The sequence below is a fragment of the Nycticebus coucang genome, chromosome X (assembly GCF_027406575.1).
Source record: "Nycticebus coucang isolate mNycCou1 chromosome X, mNycCou1.pri, whole genome shotgun sequence".
Taxonomy (NCBI): Eukaryota; Metazoa; Chordata; class Mammalia; order Primates; family Lorisidae; genus Nycticebus; species Nycticebus coucang.
In genome coordinates, this window is record NC_069804.1 from 160,703,420 (window position 1) to 160,724,622 (window position 21,203).

Genomic DNA, 21,203 nt, shown 5'->3' on the forward strand with positions numbered 1-21,203 from the left:
AACACGAACCGAACAAAAATAATTACAACTAGGGCAGCGCTTGTGGCTCAAAGGAGTAGGGCACCAGCCCCATATGCTGGACGTGGCAGGTTCAAACCCAGGCCCTGCCAAAAACTGCAAATAAATAAATAAATAAATATAACTACTGTTTGAAAGAGAGAGAGTATACAATGTCAGACAATTAAGTTTGGGAACTCATCCTAGAAAAAGTGCTATATACCTCATTGCTGAATATCACTATAGTTACCTTTGAAGTACTCATCTTGGGAAGCTATGCAGCAAAAGTGACTATATTCAACAATAAGTTAAGGTATACTTTAAAGTCACTAAAAGAGTCGAATTGGAATGTTCTTAACACAAAGAAATGATAAATGCTTGAAGTGATGGATACCCCCATTACCCTGATTTGATTAAATCACATTGTATGCCTGTATCAAAACATCACATGTACCCTATAAAGATATACATCTATCATGTCCCCATACTAATTTTAAAAAAGAATTTCAAATGAAAAAGAATAAAAAGTACTGAGCAGAGACATCAGGGGCTATGCACACATGGGAGACAAAATTCACATACTTAGCCCAGACAAGTTAATGAACCAAGAATAAAACAAAAAGAAGAGCAACAACAATAATCTTCAGGGAGAAAACATCAGAATCCATAATTGCTACAATATATCATGCAAAATGTGAGTTTTGAACAAAAAACAATAAGACAGAAATAAAAACAGAAAAGTGAGACATACTGTACAGCAAAAACAAAGAATTCAATAGAAAGAGTTTCTGAATGCCTCTATATGTTGGGCTTGGCAGATGAAACCTCAAATGACCTATTATAAATATGGTTATCACAGAACTAAAACATTTAAAGAGTTAAGAATGACAAAAGGCCGGGCGTGATGGCTCACGCCTGTAATACTCACACATTCTGGGAGGCCAAGGCAGTGGATTGCCTGAGCTCAAGGCTTCAAGACGAGCCTGAGCCAGAGCAACACCCTGTCGCAGATGCAATAGGCTTTGAACCAACCAAAATAAGGAAAGATAAGAATGGACACTTCATATTTGTTAAAGGTAATACTCAATATGATGAGATTTCAATTATTAATATTTATGCACCCAACCAGAACGCACCTCAATTTATAAGAGAAACTCTAACAGACATGAGCAACTTGATTTCCTCCAGTTCCATAGTAGTTGGAGATTTTAACAACCCTTTAGCAGTGCTGGATAGATCCTCCAAAAAGAAGCTAAGCAAAGAAATTCTAGATTTAAACTTAACCATTCAACACCTGGACTTAACAAACATCTACAGAACATTTCATCCCAACAAAACTGAATGCACATTCTTCTCATCAACCCACAGAACATACTCCAAAATTGACCACATCCTAAGCCACAAATCTAACCTCAGCAAATTTAAAAAAATAGAAATTATTCCTTGCATCTTCTCAGACCACCATGGAATAAAAGTTGAACTCCATAACAACAGGAACCTGCATATCCATACAAAAACATGGAAGCTAAACAACCTCATGCTGAAGGATAGATGGGTTATAGACGAGATTAAGAAGGAAATCACCAAATTTTTGGAACAAAACAACAATCAAGACACAAATTAACAAAACCTCTGGGATACTGCAAAGGCAGTCCTAAGAGGGAAATTTATAGCACTGCAAGCCTTCCTCAAGAAAACAGAAACAGAAGAAGTTAACAACTTGATGGGACTTCTCAAGCAATTGGAGAAGGAAGAACACTCCAACCCCAAACCCAGCAGAAGAAAAGAAATAACCAAAATCAGAGCAGAATTAAATGAAATTGAAAACAAAAGAATTATACAACAGATCAATAAATCCAAGTTAGTTTTTTGAAAAGATCAATAAAATAGATAAACTTTTGACCAACCTATTCAAGAAAAAAAAGAGTAAAATCTATAATTTCATTAATCAGAAATGGAAATGATGAAATAACAACAGACCCCTCAGAAATTTAAAAAATCCTTAACAAATACTACAAGGAACTCTACTGTCAGAAATATGAAAATCTGAAAGAAATCGACCAATACTTGGAAGTATGCCACCTAACAAGACTTAGCCAGAATGAAGTGGAAATGTTGAACAGGCCTATATCAAGTTCTGAAATAGCATCAACTATACAAAATCTCCCTAAAAAGAAAAGCCCAGGACCGGACGGCTTTATGTCAGAATTCTACCAAACCTTTAAAGAAGAACTAGTACCTATACTACTAAACCTCTTCCAAAATATAGAAAAAGAAGGAATATTACCCAACACATTCTACAAAGCAAATATCACCTTGATCCCCAAACCAGGGAAAGACCCAACAAGAAAAGAAAATTATAGACCAATATCACTAATGAATATTGATGCTAAAATACTCAATAAGACCCTAACAAACAGAATCCAACAACACATCAAAAAAATTATACACCACAACCAAGTGGGATTTATCCCAGGGTTTCAAGGCTGGTTCAATATACGTAAATCTATAAATGCAATTCAGCACATAAACAAACTAAAAAATAAGGACCATATGATTCTTTCAATTGATGCAGAAAAAGCTTTTGATAATATCCAGCATCCCTTCATGATCAGAACACTTAAGAAAATTGGTATAGAAGGGACATTTCTTAAACTAATAGAGGCCATCTACAGCAAACCCACAGCCAATATCGTATTGAATGGAGTTAAATTGAAACCATTTCCACTTAGATCAGGAATCAGGCAAGGTTGCCCATTGTCTCCATTGCTCTTTAACATTGTAATGGAAGTTTTAGCCATTGCAATTAGGGAAGAAAAGGTGATCAAGGGTACCCATATAGGGTCAGAAGAGATCAAACTTTCACTCTTCACAGACAATATGATCGTATATCTGGAAAACACTAGGGATTCTACTACAAAACTTTTAGAAGTGATCAAGGAATACAGGCTACAAAATGTCTCAGGCTACAAAATCAACACCCATAAATGTGTAGCCTTTATATATACCAACAATAACCAAGCCAAAAAAACAGTCAAGGACTCTATTCCTTTCACAGTAGTGCCAAAGAAGATGAAATATTTGGGAGTATACCTAACAAAGGACGTGAAACATCTCTACAAAGAGAACTATGAAACTTTAAGAAAAGAAATAGCTGAAAATGTTAACAAATGGAAAAACATACCATGCTCATGGCTGGGAAGAATCAACATTGTTAAAATGTCCACACTACCCAAAGCAATAGATAATTTTAATGCAATTCCTATTAAAGCTCCATTGTCATATTTTAAAAATCTTGAAAAAAATAATACTTCGTTTTATATGGAATCAGAAAAAAACCTCAAATAGCCAAAACATTACTCAGCAATAAAAACACAGCAGGAGGAATCACACTACCAGACCTCAAACTATACTATAAATCGATAGTGATCAAAACAGCATGGTATTGGCACTAAAACAGAGAAGTAGATGTCTGGAACAGAATAGAGAACCAAGAGATGAATCCAGCCACTTACCATTACTTGATCTTCAACAAGCCAATTAAAAACATTCAGTGGGGAAAAGATTCCCTATTTAACAAATGGTGCTGGGTGAACTGGCTGGCAACCTGCAGAAGATTGAAACTGGACCCACACCTTTCAGCATTAACTAAGATAGACTCTCACTGGACAAAAGATTTAAACTTAAGACATGAAACTATAAAAATACTTGAAGAAAGTGCAGGGAAAACTCTTGAAGGAATTGGCCTGGGTGAATATTTTATGAGGAGGACTCCCCAGGCAATTGAAGCAGTATCAAAAATACATTACCGGGACCTGATCAAACTAAAAAGCTTCTGCACAGCCAAGAACATAGTAAGTAAAGCAAGCAGACAGCCCTCAGAATGGGAGAAAATATTTGCAGGTTATACCTCTGACAAAGGTCTAATAACCAGAATCCACAGAGAACTCAAACGTATTAGCAAGAAAAGGACACGTGATCCCATCTCAGGTTGGGCAAGGGACTTGAAGAGAAACTTCTCTAAAGACAGACGCATGATCTACAAACACATGAAAAAAAGCTCATCATCCTTAATCATCAGAGAAATGCAAATCAAAACTACTTTGAGATATCACCTAACCCCAGTAAGAGTAGCCCATATAACAAAATCCCAAAACCAGAGATGTTGGCGTGGATGTGGAGGAAAGGGCACACTTCTACACTGCTGTTGGGAATGCACACTAATACGTTCCTTCTGGAAGGATGTTTGGAGAATACTTAGAGACCTAAAAATAGACCTGCCATTCGATCCTATAATTCCTTTACTAGGTTTATAACACAGAAGACCAAAAATCACAACGTAACAAAGACATCTGTACCAGAATGTTTATTGCAGCCCAATTCATAATTGCTAAGTCATGGAAGAAGCTCAAGAGCCCATCAACCCATGAATGGACTAGCAAATTTTGGTACATGTATACCATGGAATATTATGCAGCCTCAAAGAAAGATGGAGACTTTACCTCTTTCATGTTTACATGGATGGAGCTGGAACATATTCTTAGCAAAGTATCTCAGGAATGGAAGAAAAAGTATCCAATGTACTCAGCCCTACTATGAAGCTAAATTATAGCTTTCACATGAAGGCTATAACCCACCTATAGCACAAGACTATGAGGAAAGGGCCAAGGAAGGGGAAGGGAGGGGGGAGGTTAGGGTGGAGGGTGGGTAATGGTTGGGGCCACACCTACGGTGCATCTTAGAATGGGTACAGGCGAAACTTACTAAAGGCAGAAAACAAATGTCTACATACAATAACTAAGAAAATGCCATGAAGGCTACGTTGAACAGTTTGATGAGAATATTTGAGATTGTATATGAAACCAGCACATTGTACCCCTTGATTTCACTAATGTACACAGCTATGATTTAACAATAAAAATAATAATAATAAATAAATAAATAAAAATAGAAAAACTAGCTGGATGTTGTGGCAGGTGCCTGTAGTCCCAACTACTCAGGAGACTGAGATAAGAGTATCACTTGAGCCCAAGGGTTTGAGGTTGTCGTGAACTATGATGCCTTTGCACTCTACTGAGGGCAAAAAATCTCAGGGTGGGCAAGGGACTTGAAGAGAGACTTCTTTGAAGAAGACAGGGGCCAGACCTACAGACACATGAAAAAATGCTCATCATCCTTAATTATCAGAGAAATGCAAATCAAAATCACTTTGAGATATCATCTAACCCCAATAAGATTAGCCCACATCACAAAATCCCAAAACCAGAGATGTTGGCATGAATGTGGAGAAAAAGGAACACTACTGCACTGCTGGTGGGAATGCAAACTAATACGTTCCTTTTGGAAGGATGTTTGGAAATCACTTAGGAATCTAAAAATAGACCTGCCATTTGATCTTTCAATTCCTCTACTAGGTATATATCCAGAAGCCCAAAAATCACTTTATAACAAAGATATTTTCACCAGAATGTTTACCACAGCCCAATTCATAATTGCTAAGCCATGGAAGAAGCCCAAGTGCCCATTGACTTATGTATGGATCAATAAATTGTGGTATATGTACACCATGGAATATTATGCAGCCTTAAAGAAAGATGGAGACTTTACCTCTTTCATGTTTCCATGGATGGAGCTGGAACATATTCTTCTTAGCAAAGTATCTCATGAATGGAAGAAAAAGTATCCAATGTACTCAGCCCTAGTATGGAAAGCAATTTATAGCTTTCATATGAAAGCTATAACCCAACTATAGCCCAAGAAGATGGGGAAAGAGGAGAGGGAGGGGAGGGGGAGAGGGAAGATGAGTGGAGGAAGGGTAATTGGTGGGAACACACCTACAGTGCATTTTACAAGGGTACATGTTAAATTTACTCAGTGTAGACTATAAATGTCTTAACACAAAAAGAAAATGTGGTGAAGGCTATATTAACCAGTTTGATGAAGGTATTTCAAATGGTATATAGAGCCAGCACATTGTACCCCATAATTGCATTAATGTACCCAGCTATGATTTAATTTTTAAAAAGTCTCAAAAATAAAAGCAAAAAAAAATTAAAACTCAAATTAGAAACCACTGTTTATCCACCAGAGTGACTATAATAAAAGATAGACAATAAAAAGTATTGCCCAGGATGTGGTGAAACTGGAATCTCAAGTACTGCCACTGAGGAAGCAAGATGGTACTGCCACTTTGGAAAATCATTTGGCTGTTTCTTAAAAGTAAGGAATACAACTATCATATAGCCAAACAATTGTACTTCTAGTTATAAGATCTAAGAGAAATGAAAATATTTTTTCACACAAAGAGATGCACATAAATATTCATAGCAACATTACTCACAATAGCCAAAACTAAAAACAATTCAAATGTTCATCAGCTGATAAATGGACAAATCAAATGCAGTATATTCATACTTCAAAATGTTATCTAACCATAAAAAAGGAATGATATACTGATACACGATACAATATGCATAAACCTCAAAAACATTATACTAGTCAAACAATGTATGACTCAACTCCATTCATATGAAATGCCCAGAAAAAGCAAAATTCAGAAAGTGTTTCACTCAGTGGTTGCCTGAAGCCAGGGGTTGAAATGGAAATTGACTGCAAACAGGCACAATGGATCTTTGTGGGGTAATGGAAATGTTCTAAAACTGGATTGTGATGATTGTTGCACAACTTTATAAATTTTCTAAAATCAACTGGTAGATTTTATGTAAGTACCATGTACTAACCGATTGCACCACTGGAGCTCTATAACTGGTAGATTTTATAGTGGGTAATTCATACCTCAATAAAGCTGTTAAGTATACATACATATGTGTTTGTATTTATATATATACAGAGGGTGCCAAAAAATATATACACACAGGAAGAAATGAAAAAGCTCTACTAAAATTGTAATACTCAAGTCACATTTAACTTCTGCAATTACAAGAGGTGCTCAAATATGACTTTTATTCATCTTTTGTTATCAGCATATGTTGAGTATTCTAATTTTAATACGGTTTTGTCCTTTCTTCAAATGTATATACATTTTTGGCACCCTCTGTATATAGATATATACGCAGTAGAACCTCTGTTAAGTTGACCACCCAAGGAACTGTAACAAACTGGTCAATATATGGAGGTGGTCAACATAAGCAACTTCCCTTGAATACATGTAATGCATGTCTGGTCGTGAAAATTGGGTCAAGTTAAGGAAATGGTCAATGTAGGGAGGTGGCCAGCTATGGATGTTCTACTGTATATATACATATATATTCATATATATATCTATATGTATATTATATATGTAACTTATTGATATATTGTGTGCCACTCACTATGCTTGTGAGTGCTTTTCTTTTTTATATATACATTAATGCGTTTATGCGGTACAATGTGCTGATTTCATATACAATTTGGAATGCTTACATTGTTCTGGTTAAAATATCCCTCTCCTCATTTACTTAATTATTGTGTTAAGACATTTATACTCCATACTTAATAAATCCGACATGTACCCTTGCAATATGCACCACAGGTGTGATCCCACCATTCACCCTCCCTTGATCTGACCTCCCCCCACCCCTCCCATCCCCCTCCTCCTTCATCCTGGGCCATAGTTGTGATCTATTCTTCATATGAAAGCGTGAGTGATTGTAAATTGCTTTCATTTAGTGCTGAGTACATTGGATACTTTTTCATCCATTCTTGAGATACTTTACTAAGTAGGATATGTTCCAGCTCCATCCAGGTAAACATAAAAGAGGTAAAGTCTCCATCTTTTTTAAGGCTGCATAATATTCTGTGGTATACATATACCACAATTTATTAATCCATTCATGGGTCGATGGGCACTTGGGCTTCTTCCATGACTTGGCTATTATGAATTGAGCTGCAATGAACAATCTGGTGCAAATATCTTTGTTATAAAGTGATTTTTTGGTCTTTTGGATATACTCCTAGTAGAGGAATTGCAGGATCGAAAGGCAGGTCTACTTTTAGATCCCTGAGTATTCTCCATACTTCTTTCCAAAAGGGACGTATTAGCTTGCATTCCCACCAGCAGTGCAGAAGTGTTCCCTTTTCTCCACATCCACGCCAACATCTGTAGTTTTGGGATTTTGTGATGTGAGCCACTCTTACTGCAGTTAGATGATATCTCAAAGTGGTTTTGCTCTGCATTTCTCTGATGATTAAAGATGATGAGCATTTTTTCATGTGTCTGTAGGCCACGCACCTATCTTCTTCAGAGAAGCTTCTGTTCAAGCCCCTTACCCACAATGAAATGGGATTACTTGTTCTTTTCTTATTAATAAGTTTGAGTTGTCTGTGGACTCTGGTTATCAAACCTTTGTGTGAGTATTTTTCATATGTTATCTGATTAAGTATTCACAAGTATTCTAAAGTGAGTATCGCCATCATTTCCAATTTACAGGTGAGGAAAACTAAAGCATAAGAAGTTTAAATCAATTTTCCCAACTACATTGGTGGGAGAGCCAGAGCTCATCAGTTGCCAGTGTTGGGCTATTAACAACTTCAGCATCCTGCCTCTCCGAGGAGATGGTAAGAGAAATAAAAGAGCATTCAAGCAGTAGGGAAGGCCCAGATAAGATCAGAAAGCACAGCCAAGCTGTGTACCCAATGAGTATCATTTTGTAACTTCTTCCACTAACACTTGGTACTTCTAAAGAGCAGAGAGATCATGCTGGGGATTGGATGAAGAATGACATAAGATGGGCAATGCCTGCGGCTCAATGGAGTAGAGCGCTGGCCCCATATGCCGGAGGTGGCAAGTTCAAACCCAGACCCGGCCAAAAAAAAACAAAAACTGCAAAAAAAAAAAAAAAAAAAGAGAGAGAATGACATAAGATTAAGTTGTTGAGAGACTTTAGGGTAATTGATCATCTATTGAAATAGCTGGTAATGGGGACCAGGATACAGGAGAGGATGTATCCATGGACAAGGGGTAGGGGGGGAGGTGGTTGAAAGAAAGGGCTTCTACATTGTGTCAAAGAAAAGGGCATGAAGTCCATTGAGTCCCGAGAATATCAAGAAGAGCAAATTCAGAGGGGGAGAAAGGAAGAGACTGATGTAGTCAGAAATGAATGTGATCAGAGGCTGAGGTCTTAGTACTGGAACCATATATAAAAGCATAAGGTAGAACCTTCATAACTTGGCCACTCAAAGGACTATAACAAACTGCTCAATGTACAGAGGTGGTCAACATAAGGAACTAGACCTACTATACTTTTACATACATATGATATATGTCTGGCCTATAAAAATTAGGTCAACTTAAAGAGGCAGTCAATGCAGGGAGGTGACCAACTGTGGAGATTTTACTCTTTACGATTTTGCTGGTGGGTACATTAGTGGACAGAATGGAGCAGAAATGCAGATCAACAAAGCTGGGAGGGTAGAAAAACTGAGACATGAGAAGAGTCAATAATGTTTAATAGGTGATGGGTGGGAAGACTATGACAGATAACACAAAGATTTTTAATTTCTACTCTACTAACTTAGAGTTCATGTTTATAAACAACAGTAACTTCTTGTACCCAACCCATAGGCTGTTAACGAAGACATTCTGTTTGGGGCCTAGACAGTAATAGCAACAGGTATCATTTAGTGAGTACTTACTATGTACCAGTCAGTGGGCTGAATGCTTTACATAGATTAGTTCATGTAATCCTCTAACGTACCCAGTGAAGGCAGTACTATCACTATCATTATTACCATTATTATTCTCATGTTGCAGGAAGAAGAAACTTAGACTTAGCAAAGACAAGTAAGGTGTCAAGGCCATAGCTATTAAGTGGAAGAACTGGATTAGAATCCATGCAGTCTGATTGCAGGGCCACAGCTCCTAAATGTTCAGGTCTATGAACACTTATATGGAAATGTAGAAATAGGTGGGTATTGGTTTTAAATGTAGACTTCCGTGTCCATAATTAGGATCCATGCTGCTTCCAAGTTGAATCATCAGAATGACTTGGTATGCTTAGAGAAGAAAACATTGAGTTCATATGTATATATTCCTTTTTTTTGAATTCTCAAATTACTTCCAGATGACTAATAATCAAATGTTGATCAAGCTCATTTTGTAGTTATAGATACCGGAAATGCAGAGACCTGAGTCAGTACTGATAACCCTTACTTCCACTTTGCTTCTAGCCAAGGCTATTACATGTACAGCTGTGACACCAATCACAAGGGCAGAGGAGGGAAGCTGAAGGTCATTGGCTTTTCAATCTAAGAAAACTGGTGAGTACTTCTGCCTGGGCTTTGGCCACAGCCATCAGGAAACTCATCTAAAGGGCCTAGAGAATTTATTTTTACTTAATTATAGCAATCAACTGGCATTTTCAAAGGCCTACAATTACGTAGTCAGCAGCCTGAGTGCTCACAGCACCTGATACAAATAAATTGAATATATTACGGTGTATTCTTCTTGATTAAGGCTTCAGTGATAGGGAAGTTCCAGAACCGCTTGAAGGAGTGCATGTTTCTGCTATAGCAATAGTTCTTAAACTACTTTGGTTCACAAGTCCTAGAAGAATGTAATGAACAGTTCCAGATTCTTTCCTTAGAAAATACACACAGACAGATACATGAACGATTTGTATATAATCTTAATGAAAAGTATAAGTCTTCTTGAAGCCCATTCAAAGACTCCTGCTTAAAGTATCAGCAATATCAGGCTGAATTCAGCAAGTGGAATAAAGGTGTTACCACTGAGTACATTTCCTCATCCAAATTTTTACAAAAAAAAAAATTGTTGATTGAAAGAACAAAATACTTTCTCAATTAGAACTTAGCTTCATATTCAATATGGTCTTTAAAAACAAAAGAACTCTTTATCCTGTAATATCACTCAACAGCACTTCTGTTAAAAATGCCCAATTGGGTTATAACATTCTTAAGACCTTTTGTGTTTCCTGCTACTCAAAGTGTGGTCCATGGATCAGCAGCATCATCATCCCCTGGAGCCTTGATAGAAGCACAGAATCCCAGAACTCATGCTAGACATACTTACATATCAGAAACTGCACTTTACAAGATTCCCAGATGATATATATATACAGTCATCCCTCATTATTCATAGAGTATTGGTTCCATGACCCACATGATACCAAAGTCTACATAAGCTCAAGTCCCTGATTTAAAATGGCATCATATTTGAATATAACTTACGTACACCCTCCATATACTTTCATTCACCTTTAGATTACTCATAGTGCCTAATACATTGGAAATGCTATGTAACTGGCTGTTATACTGTATTGTATTTGAAATTTGTGTTCTTTTTCTTGTTGAATTGCTATGTTCATTTATTTTTTAGTGAATTTTTTGGATTCATGATTGGTTGAGTCCTTGGATGTGGAACATGTGGATTTATGGAGGGCCGAGTGTATACACAGTACATTCGAGAAGCACTGGTGTACACAGTAAAGACATCAGAGCATAAAGAAGCAGTGAGATGTGGTAGAATGAGGACCTGGCCTCTGGGCCAGTCTCTGCCATTTACAAGCACCTGACCTTGGGCACATCCCTCAACCTTTCTAAAGATGCTTCTTTTAATATAGCGGTTACTTCAAATGGTTGTTATGCCTAACGTACAGTAATCACTTAACAAATGGTACTGTTAAGATTTTTATTACAGCTTAGCATTTGTCATGTGCCAGTGCTTAATAAACTAAAAAAAAAAAACCTCCTGATAGAGGTAAAAGGAAGGAAAGGAGTGCACAATTGTTGTACATGGAGTGAGTGGCCCTGATGGCTCACAAGGCTTAATACATACCAAGTTAGGGGTCTGAGGCTCTACTGACCATCTATTACATGTGTACCTCTGGGCTCAAGAGGAAGACTGAAGAAAAGATTCAACGTATAAGCTGAAATGCTGGGCAGATAACTCTGTTCATGAAGGTCAGCTCAGTTCTTCCTAGGCTGGGAGACTCCCACCCAGGAGCTGAGTGGCAGTGGGGAAGAAGGAGTGTGCACTCGGCCAAGATCATGTGCATGAAACTGAGAAAGACGGGGTAGAAAGAGTGAAGATAGCATTACAGTTTATCAAATGCCACCACCAAAGAGGGTTTCTACTTACCATAGGACCATAGGCATATAGGTTGCTGTTTCCTAACTACGCAATCCTGATCCTAATTTCCAAGTGATGAGAGACAAAATCCAGGCCCACAACCCAGGCCTTTCCTGTCCAAATCCAGGCTTTTGTTGCTGCATCCCAGGAACTTCATCCAGAACTCACCAGTGACCTAGATTCTCTATTTAATGCGCTCAGGGCTTCATATAAAGTGGGAATATTCAAATATAATTCTGGCATCCAGAAAACCAAAACTGAGTGCTTTTGAGGGAATCATAGGTGACACCTGTGAAGTTTATTTTGAGGCTATGGCATCACAATATAGTCACGATGGCTTTCAAATTACCAAAGAAAGAAAGAAAGAAACCTATTTTTGTAATGTAAAAGATTATTGGGAAAGTCTTGTACTTCATCTTAAAAGATGACACCATTTCCAAGGGAGAGAACATGAGGCTACGAGGCAGGACATCCACTTTCATGGGAGAAGCAGACCGTTGCCCAAAAATCTAAGTGAATGTGTAGTTTTCAATTTCATTTCAAGTGCAGCCACCTTTATTTTAGCTATAAAATCAAAACCTCTTCTTTTTTCTTATCACCCAGTTCAAATTCCATCACTGATCCCATGGGTTTCATTATTTCAATAAACTAAGAAATTAAAATTTTCCTCTTCTAACGCATTACCTTTTACTATCACTTAAATTTAAGGCAGGGAGCCTGCCACCAAGAAGAAGGTAGCAATTGCATTATTTTATTTTAAAGTGTTTTCATCAATCTGACCATGTAGATAAAAGAAATTCTTATTTTATTAAATACAATGGTTCCTCATTTTTCTAGCCTCATTAGAGAAAGCCGTATTGCGTTGTGATCATTGAAGGTACTGCTCAATAAACTAAAATGATTTTGAAATTCTGAATACTTCCATGGAAATCATTCTAAAATCGTATATATACTTCTCTGACTTCTATAAATGACAATGTACATTTACGTTGTATAAATTACACTGTATATAATGATAAAAAATAATGATTAAAATTTAGGTTTTTCAGTCACATATATGTTTGTGTGACTATATAAAGTATAAGTACATACAGGCATACTTTATTCCAACCTTTACATGTGTCAGGCATTAGGTGAGGGTTTATATACATTTTTGTCTCAAGGTCTTTAGGAATATGTATTACTGCACTAGATTATGATAATGTGGTGCTCAATAATGATATTGACATAGAAACAACTATCTGGCATCTGACTATACTTGTTAGTTCATCCATTTCCTCCCTTTGCTATCAACTCTAACGTCTTCCTGCTGAACACCAGCCTGTGGGTTCTAATCATTGCCTCACATCTGGACTGAGAATAACTAAACACGATGATGTATAGTTCATGACCTTGGTGAAAACTGTTCATACAACTCAGGTGCCTCTTTTTCTTCTATAGGAGCAGCATTCTAATGTTGTCACCTATAAGATCCCTATGCTAAATAATTAGAGGAATAACAAATGTAAAGAGTAAAAAGAGGCCCGGCACCTGTGGCTCAAGTGGCTAAGGCGCCAGCCACATACCCCTGAGCTGGCGGGTTAGAATCCAGTCTGGCCCCCCAAACAACAATGACGGCTGCAACCAAAAAATAGCCAGGCGTTGTGGCAGGCGCCTGTAGTCCCAGCTACTTGGGAGGTGGAGACAGGAGAATCGCTTGAGCCCAGGAGTTGGAGGTTGCTGTGAGCGGTGATGCCACAGCACTCTACCCAGGGCGACAACTTGAGGCTCTGTCTCAAAAAAAAAAAAAAGTGAAAAGAATGACTGCCTTGAAGGAAGAGCAATATGAAATTCAGTGTTCATATTAGGAATTCAATGGACATTTTATGATTGAAAATTTTGAGCAACTTGTAATATGAATATAGGGCTGCTACATCAACAAACAACTAAAGAGAGATTCAAAGCACCATGGGAGAAGAGTAGAAAGAACAAATAACCAAATCTAAAGCAAGTAGTCCTGTAGTCCCAGCTACTCAGGAGGCTGAGATGAGAGGATCACTTGAACCCAAGAGTCTGAGGTTGCTGTGAGCTATGATGCCACGGTACTCTACCCAGGGAGACAGAGTGAGACTCTGAAAAAAAAAGGGGGGGGGTGAAGGGAAGGGGAAGGGAAAGGTGAAGGGAAGAAAGAAAGAAAGTGATAATAACTCAATGCATCAGAAGGATTTCAGCAGGTTGTGGTCCATCGAGAAAGGCTACCTGAAGGAGCTAAACTTGAGCTTTGAAGGAAAGACGAGATTTAAAGGCAGCAATGGGCTGGGCTCAGTGGCTCACGCCTGCAATCCTAGCACTCTGAGAGGCTGAGGCACTCGGAGACAGGTGGATTTCTTGAGCTCAGGAGTTCAAGACCAACCTGAGCAAGACCAAGACCCCCATCTCTAAAAAATAACTGGCATTATGGAGGGCCTGAGAACCAAAACCAGGTCATACAAGACAATCATGAAAAAGAACAAAGTTAGATGACTCACTTCTCAATTTCAAAACATTCATCAAGACAGAAAGATATTGGCATAAGGATACACATAAAAGTCAATAGAATTGCAAGTTCAGAAGTAAAGTCTAGTTATTTACAACAGTGCTAAAACACTGGCAAAATTCAACAGAAAAACAATAGCCTTTTTACATCATAATATTGATTTTTATTAGGTAGGATTTGTGATGATTATCTTGCTGTATAAAAATATGACTATTTTCATGCTAATATTTCAAAACCTACATGTTTTCTTAAAAGATAAATGCAAAAAAGTATTTTTTTAAAGAGTCTCACTATGTCACCCTTGGTACAGTGCTGGGGCGTCACAGCACACAGCAACCTCAAACACTTGAGCTTAAGTCATTCTCTTGCCTGAGCCTCCCAAGTAGCTCAGAATATAGGCGCCCACCACAAAGCCCAGCTATTTTTTTTGTTGCAGTTGTCATTGTTGTTTAGCTGGCCTAGGCCAGTTTCGAACCCGCCAGCCTCTGCATATGTGGCCGGCGCTGTAACCACTGTGCTATGGGTGCTGAGAATCAAAAAAGTATTTTCATCAAAACTGCTACCTGCTTTTAAAAAATTATTTTATAAAAAAAAAACTTATTTTATAATTTGTATCACAGTGGTTGATACGTACATGTTTATTTTATAAATTAGTCAGAACATACAAAGTTTTCATCGATATGTATGAATTAAAGATTGTGCAGCAGGCACCCATATGGCCATGGCCCAAGTGTAACTACAGGACACTGCTCACTGCCTGAAGCCATCAGGTCCCTCCAGTCAGTAACATCCCCTCACTCACCCAGAGGTTTCCATTTCTTGATTCTTGTGCTCATTATCTGCTTGCTTCCTGCTATAGATTCACCCCCTAATATTCTTTACATTCTCCTGTTTATGACCTTAATATCATATAAATGAAGACAAACTTCATATACTTTTTTGTGATTTGCCCTTCTCAGTTAATATTGAGAGTTACCCTCGTGTGCTGCTTGAGCTTATTCATCTTATTGAATGATGTTGTTTAGCATTCTATTGTATAAATACACAGTTGTTTATAGCCTTCTAATGTATAAATACACCACAAGTTATCCACAGTCTTATTGATAAACATTTCTGGCTTTTACTATTACAAACTATGAATATTGTTGTTGTGTGTCTCAATGCAATGCATAAGGTCTATAGCTCTGAGAGTCATTTGCTGGGCCATAAGGCTATGCAAGTCTTCAATGTTACTAGATAACGCCCAACTCTTCCAATCTGTTTGTACCGACTTACACGCCCACAAAAGTGGGTAAGACTCCATTCCCACAGTATCATGGCTTGGTGCCCCAGACATTTTTATTTTTGCCAATCTTATGTTATAATGGTATCTCAGTGTGATTTTAATTTGCATTTCTGATTACTAATGAGGCTGAATATATTTTTGTTTATTGCCCATTTGGGTTTCTCCTTTTATATAGTACTTAATGGTATTTCCCATATTTTTTCTTTTTTTTTCCAACTGTAGTTCTCTATGTATTCTGGATATTCAATACTGTGTCATGTTTTTTCATATATCTTCTTCTATTTTATGGCCTGTCTTGTCATTATCCTTATGATATCATTTGATGAACAAATTATTTCACTTCCATGAAGCTGAATGTATGACTTTTCCTTTACAAGTGATTTTATGGCTTAAGTAGTTATTTTCTGCCCCTGAGGTCATGAAGACACTCTCCAATATTATCTTCAAAGGCCTGTTTTCACATTTAGGTTTTTGCTAAATATGCAATTTTTTTGACTATGATAAGATATCGAATTATCCTATCACCTTAACTGTAAAGTTTCTCTTTCACCACAGATCTACAATTCCTTCTCTTAGGTATGCTTAAATCCATGAATTCCTAAATCTGTTTCTCAAAATCTGTTTCACTGGTCTAGACACTAACACAAACTCCTACTTCTTATAGTGTGACATTTGGAAGGGCAACTATGCCTGATTTTTGGTGTTGTGTCTCTTTTTTAGCTCCTTCCATTACCCTGTAAGTTTAAGAATCAGTTTAAAAAATTCTAACAAAATGGTTGGGATTTTGATTGCAATTGCATTGGATCTGTGGATTAATTTGGGGAGAATTCCTAGTTTTATAATATCAAGTCCACTAATGTACAGATGCAGTTAATATGTCCACTTAAGTAGATCATCTTTAATGTTTCTCAAAAAAGTTTTAAAAACTGCAGACAGGTCTTGTATAACTTTTGTTAGATTTTTTTTCCTAGGAACTTAATTGTTTTTGAGGCCATTGCAAATGGCATTTTTTTCTAAATTTTGTTTGTATGGAGAAATACAATTGACTTTTGTACTAAATTTTTACCAAATAACTTCTTAACTACTATTTATTTAAACCCTTTATTGTAGATTCTTATGAATTTTGTATGTGTACAATCTTATCGATGCAATGTTGAAGTTTTAGGGTTTTTTCTCAATTTTCACTTCTTTTTATTTTTGTTTTCCAATGGTATTTAGATTTGCACTAACTTATTATAGAGGGACTGACTGAAAGCATCCTTGTCCTGTCACTTTCTGAAATGTCCTTTGATAACTCCCTAAGTTTAGCAGCCAAACCAAGACCTAGAATTCGGAGCGACAGCTGTGACACAACTGTGCCACTCTTCCATAACTACTGCTTTACCCACAATATAACACATTAACTCTCCACTAGATGCCTCTCTATGATGAAATACTCTAGCCAGTGGGCAAGGTATTGTAAATAAAAGGGAATCCTGGCAAGGGTACCTGAGGTCAATTTGCACCAAAGCAGCACCTGGAGTTGCCGCAGTTCCATCTTCAACTTCATGATGTTTCCCTTGGCCAAGAACGCACTAAGTTGTCTCCAAGTTCAAAACAGTCAGCAAACAATGGCAAAGGTGAGCAACCAGAAATGAACACCTAATTTTCATAATAAATATGCTGTAGTAGCTAGTGGAGCCACTTTCTGTATTGCTATATGGACATATGCAGTGACACAAATTGGAAAAGAATGAAACCTGTTCCCTGTTGGCAGAGTCACCCCAAATGAATAGAGAAATCAGTAATCATCCCAGCTGGTGTAATACTGAATTGTTTCAGAACCAATTCATAATTGATGCCAAGTAAAAGTACTGTGTGCCCATTAAAATATGGCATTATTGAAGAAATAAAGTACATTTGAAACCTTCATTAAAAAAAAAGGAGTCCTATAAATTTCTGTAAGTGGATCCAAGTTAATGCTGTCGAAACTGAATAGATCATCAAAAATGAAGCCCAGATGAAATCCCAGAGCATGGTCATCCCATTGTCATTGAGACTTGCTTTCCACAGCCTCACATCTACCCCATTGGAAGTTAGGCATCCACACACAAAAGGATGAAGTTGGACCTCTGCTTCACACAATATACAAAAGATTAATTCAAAATGGATTGAAGACAGAAATGTAAGAGCTAAAGTAATAAAACTCTTAGAAGAAAACACAGGTGTAATATCTTCTAAATTTGGTAGCTTTTTAGCTATGATGCTCAAAGCACAAAAAAAAAGAAAAAATACATAAAGTGGACATCATCAAAATTTAAAACTTTTATGCTTCAATGAATACCATCAAGAAAGTGTAAGAGGGCAGCGCCTGTGGCTCAAAGAAGTAGGGCACCGGCCCCATATACTGGAGGTGGCAGGTTCAAACACAGCCCCAGCCAAAAACTGCAAAAAAAAAAAAAAAAAAAAAAAAAGAAAGAAAGTGTAAGAAAAATCACTGAATGGGAGGAAATTTTTACAAATTCTGTCACTGACAAAAGTCTTGTATCTACAATTTATAAAGAACAACTTTTTATAATTTAAAAGGCAAGTAATCTAAAGATAGGCAAAAAACATGAATAGCTGTTTCTCCAAGGAAAATATACAAAAGGCCAATAAGTGAGTGAAAATATGATCAATATAGTTACTCATCAGAAAAAATGCAAATCAAAACTCCAATGTGATACTACTTCACACCTACTAAGATGACTATGCTGAAAAAGACTGATTACAAGTTTTGGAAAGAATGTCGAGAAACTGAAGCCCTCCTACATTGCTGATGGAAACATGGTGCAGCCACTTTGGAAAGTAGCCTGGCAGTCCCTCAAAGAGTTAAATATAGAGTTACCATATGACCTAGAAATTCCACTCTAAGAGAAATGAAAACATATGTCTGTACCAAGAGTTGTACACAAATGTTCACAGCAGCCTTATTTGTAATAGTCAAAAACTAGAAAATTTGTAATAGTCAAAAACTAGAAACAACCCACATGGCCATCAACTGAAGAATGGATAAATAAAATGTCGTATGTTCTTGCAATTAAATGAAATGAAGTACTAATTGATGCTACAACAGACGAACCAAGAAGCAAGTCACAAAGGACCACATGTTATATTATTCCATTTACGGTAAATGTCTAGAATACACAAATCTCTAAAGACATCAAGTAGATTAGCAGTTGGCTAGGGCTGTGAGGAATGGGGAGACTGTGGGTACAGGCTAAGGAGTGAGGGAATTCTTTGGGGGAGAATGAAAATGCTCTAAAATTGACTGTGGTCTTAGATGTGTGACTTTGTAAGTATATTAAAAACCATTGAGTTTTTACCCTTGAAATGCGTGAATTGCAGAGTATGTGAATTAGACATCAAAGAAAATATTTTTCCTAAGAGAACTAGGAAAGGGCTTGAGAGACCTATTCAAGTAGCTGAGTTGTACATGGGTTGCTAGTGCCATTGCTTTTTGAAACTAGAAACAGTGGAAGTGTTTCAAAGCCAGACTCATGGAAAAACACACACACACACACACACACACACACACACACACTGGAATCCCAGGTCTGGGATTAGGTACTTCCAAGGCCTGCGGTTTGCTGGACCGCACCCAGCATGGAGCCAGTCACCAGGCTGTCTTTTCTGATTAGAGACAATGGATAGCTATGAGGTGTTACAGCCTGACTAACATATAAATGTGATTTTCTGCCTGAGCAGATTCTGCTGTAATTAAGTAAAATACTTTGAAATGATTATCAAAACAGGGCTGCTACTCAGATGTCTCAAAACATGGAAATGCCAGGATTTTAATGCCCGAGGGTTTCCCAAAGTGAGCTGAACAGGCTCTAGTTTCCTGAATTCGGGCAGAGAAAGGTTTTTCAACTGTCGATTTCTGCCTTGTTTCGATTTATCTCATGGCCCAGTGGCTACACACTGGTGTATCTGCTACAGCTAAAGTGGAATTTGCAATGCAAGACTATACAGTAGGGCAAAGAAGTAAACGCAGTGCCTTTACTAAACTATTGATCTGAACTCTTTTTAAAAAACAAATACAACTGGAGTTAAGGCAAATTGTTTTCTAAGTACATTTATGAAAATAGAATGCTTTCCAGAGGCCAAGGAAGGTAGAGGGAAGGGGCACTGTTGCGAAAATCATTCCTCAAGCCATAACGAATTGAAAGCCGTGGTTTAATATATAACCCAGATGGTCAGTTTTGCAATGATTTTACATTTATGGTATCTTATTTTTTTCTGGGGCATTAGATTTCACTTGGAAATAGTTCTTATCCTGGTTTCCCTCCAGCTGTTTTTCAGAGGCAAAAATGTATATTACTTCATCCTGTGGTTTAATCTTGGTATATGGAGCATTACATCAGCAGCAATGATTTCTTATAATCACCTCTGCCCTGTAACAAGGTCCATAGGGAGGTAGTATTTCATGCATCATCATTTCACCACCGCCAAGATTGGTCATCACTTCAAGCGCTACGGTGGTGGGACTAACTGAGGACATCAGAAACCCCCACCCATCCCACCCAAACTCCCATTCTTCACTGTATATTTTAAAACATGATGGTGTGAACATACTCACATTCGCTCCACCATTTGCCATCCTGAAATCCTGAAAAGCTTCAAATTTGATTCTGAGCCTTATAATAGGAGAATTTTATTCTTTTCTTTCTAATTCTTGTGAAAACTGGTTGCTATGGATCTAGACTGTCACCAACAGTTAGGGAATTTCAGTTGGGAATAAACTGTAGATCCAAACAAATATGAAGATTTTATTTTAGTAAAATGCTTTTGACTATGTAGCTAGAACAAATAATCTGAGAACCAACTCTTGTTCACCAGTTTTACGGGGCCAACATGAGATATCAAAGAATGTAACCTCATGGAGAATGATCACCAAAGAGAAAAAAAGGAGGGGACAAGGAGCCTAGATTTGGGCTCCATTACCTTTTCTCAGCAGGCAAAGTACAAGGCAACTTAAACACACTCTTTCAAAGAGCATGATTTTCCTTAAGGACCTACAGAAGAACATCCTAACAATGATCAACGTTATGAAGAATTTGGAGCTGGGACTACAGGCATGCACCACATGCCCAGTTTGCTCTGCAAATTTTACTTCCCTGCTTTACGTTTGCTATGCATAAAATGCCTATTCTTCACTATAACACAGTTGTAATTTCACCAATGGGATTTGTGTGGCACTAAATTATTTAAATTCTGGCTCTGAAGCCTGTCTGAGGGCAGAACTAAGGGAAATCACAGCCTATAAAATTTCAACCTAACCACCAAATGTTACTTAG

The 21,203-nt window shown here is 37.4% G+C and overlaps 1 protein-coding gene and 1 pseudogene across 4 annotated transcripts in view; one reads left to right on the plus strand and one right to left on the minus strand.

The window, feature by feature from the left end:
* Window positions 1-21,203, minus strand: part of HS6ST2 (heparan sulfate 6-O-sulfotransferase 2) — a 387,013-nt gene that overhangs the window by 321,091 nt on the left and 44,719 nt on the right. The window lies entirely within an intron of this gene.
* Window positions 17,436-17,672, plus strand: LOC128578151 (cytochrome c oxidase subunit 7B, mitochondrial-like; annotated as a pseudogene).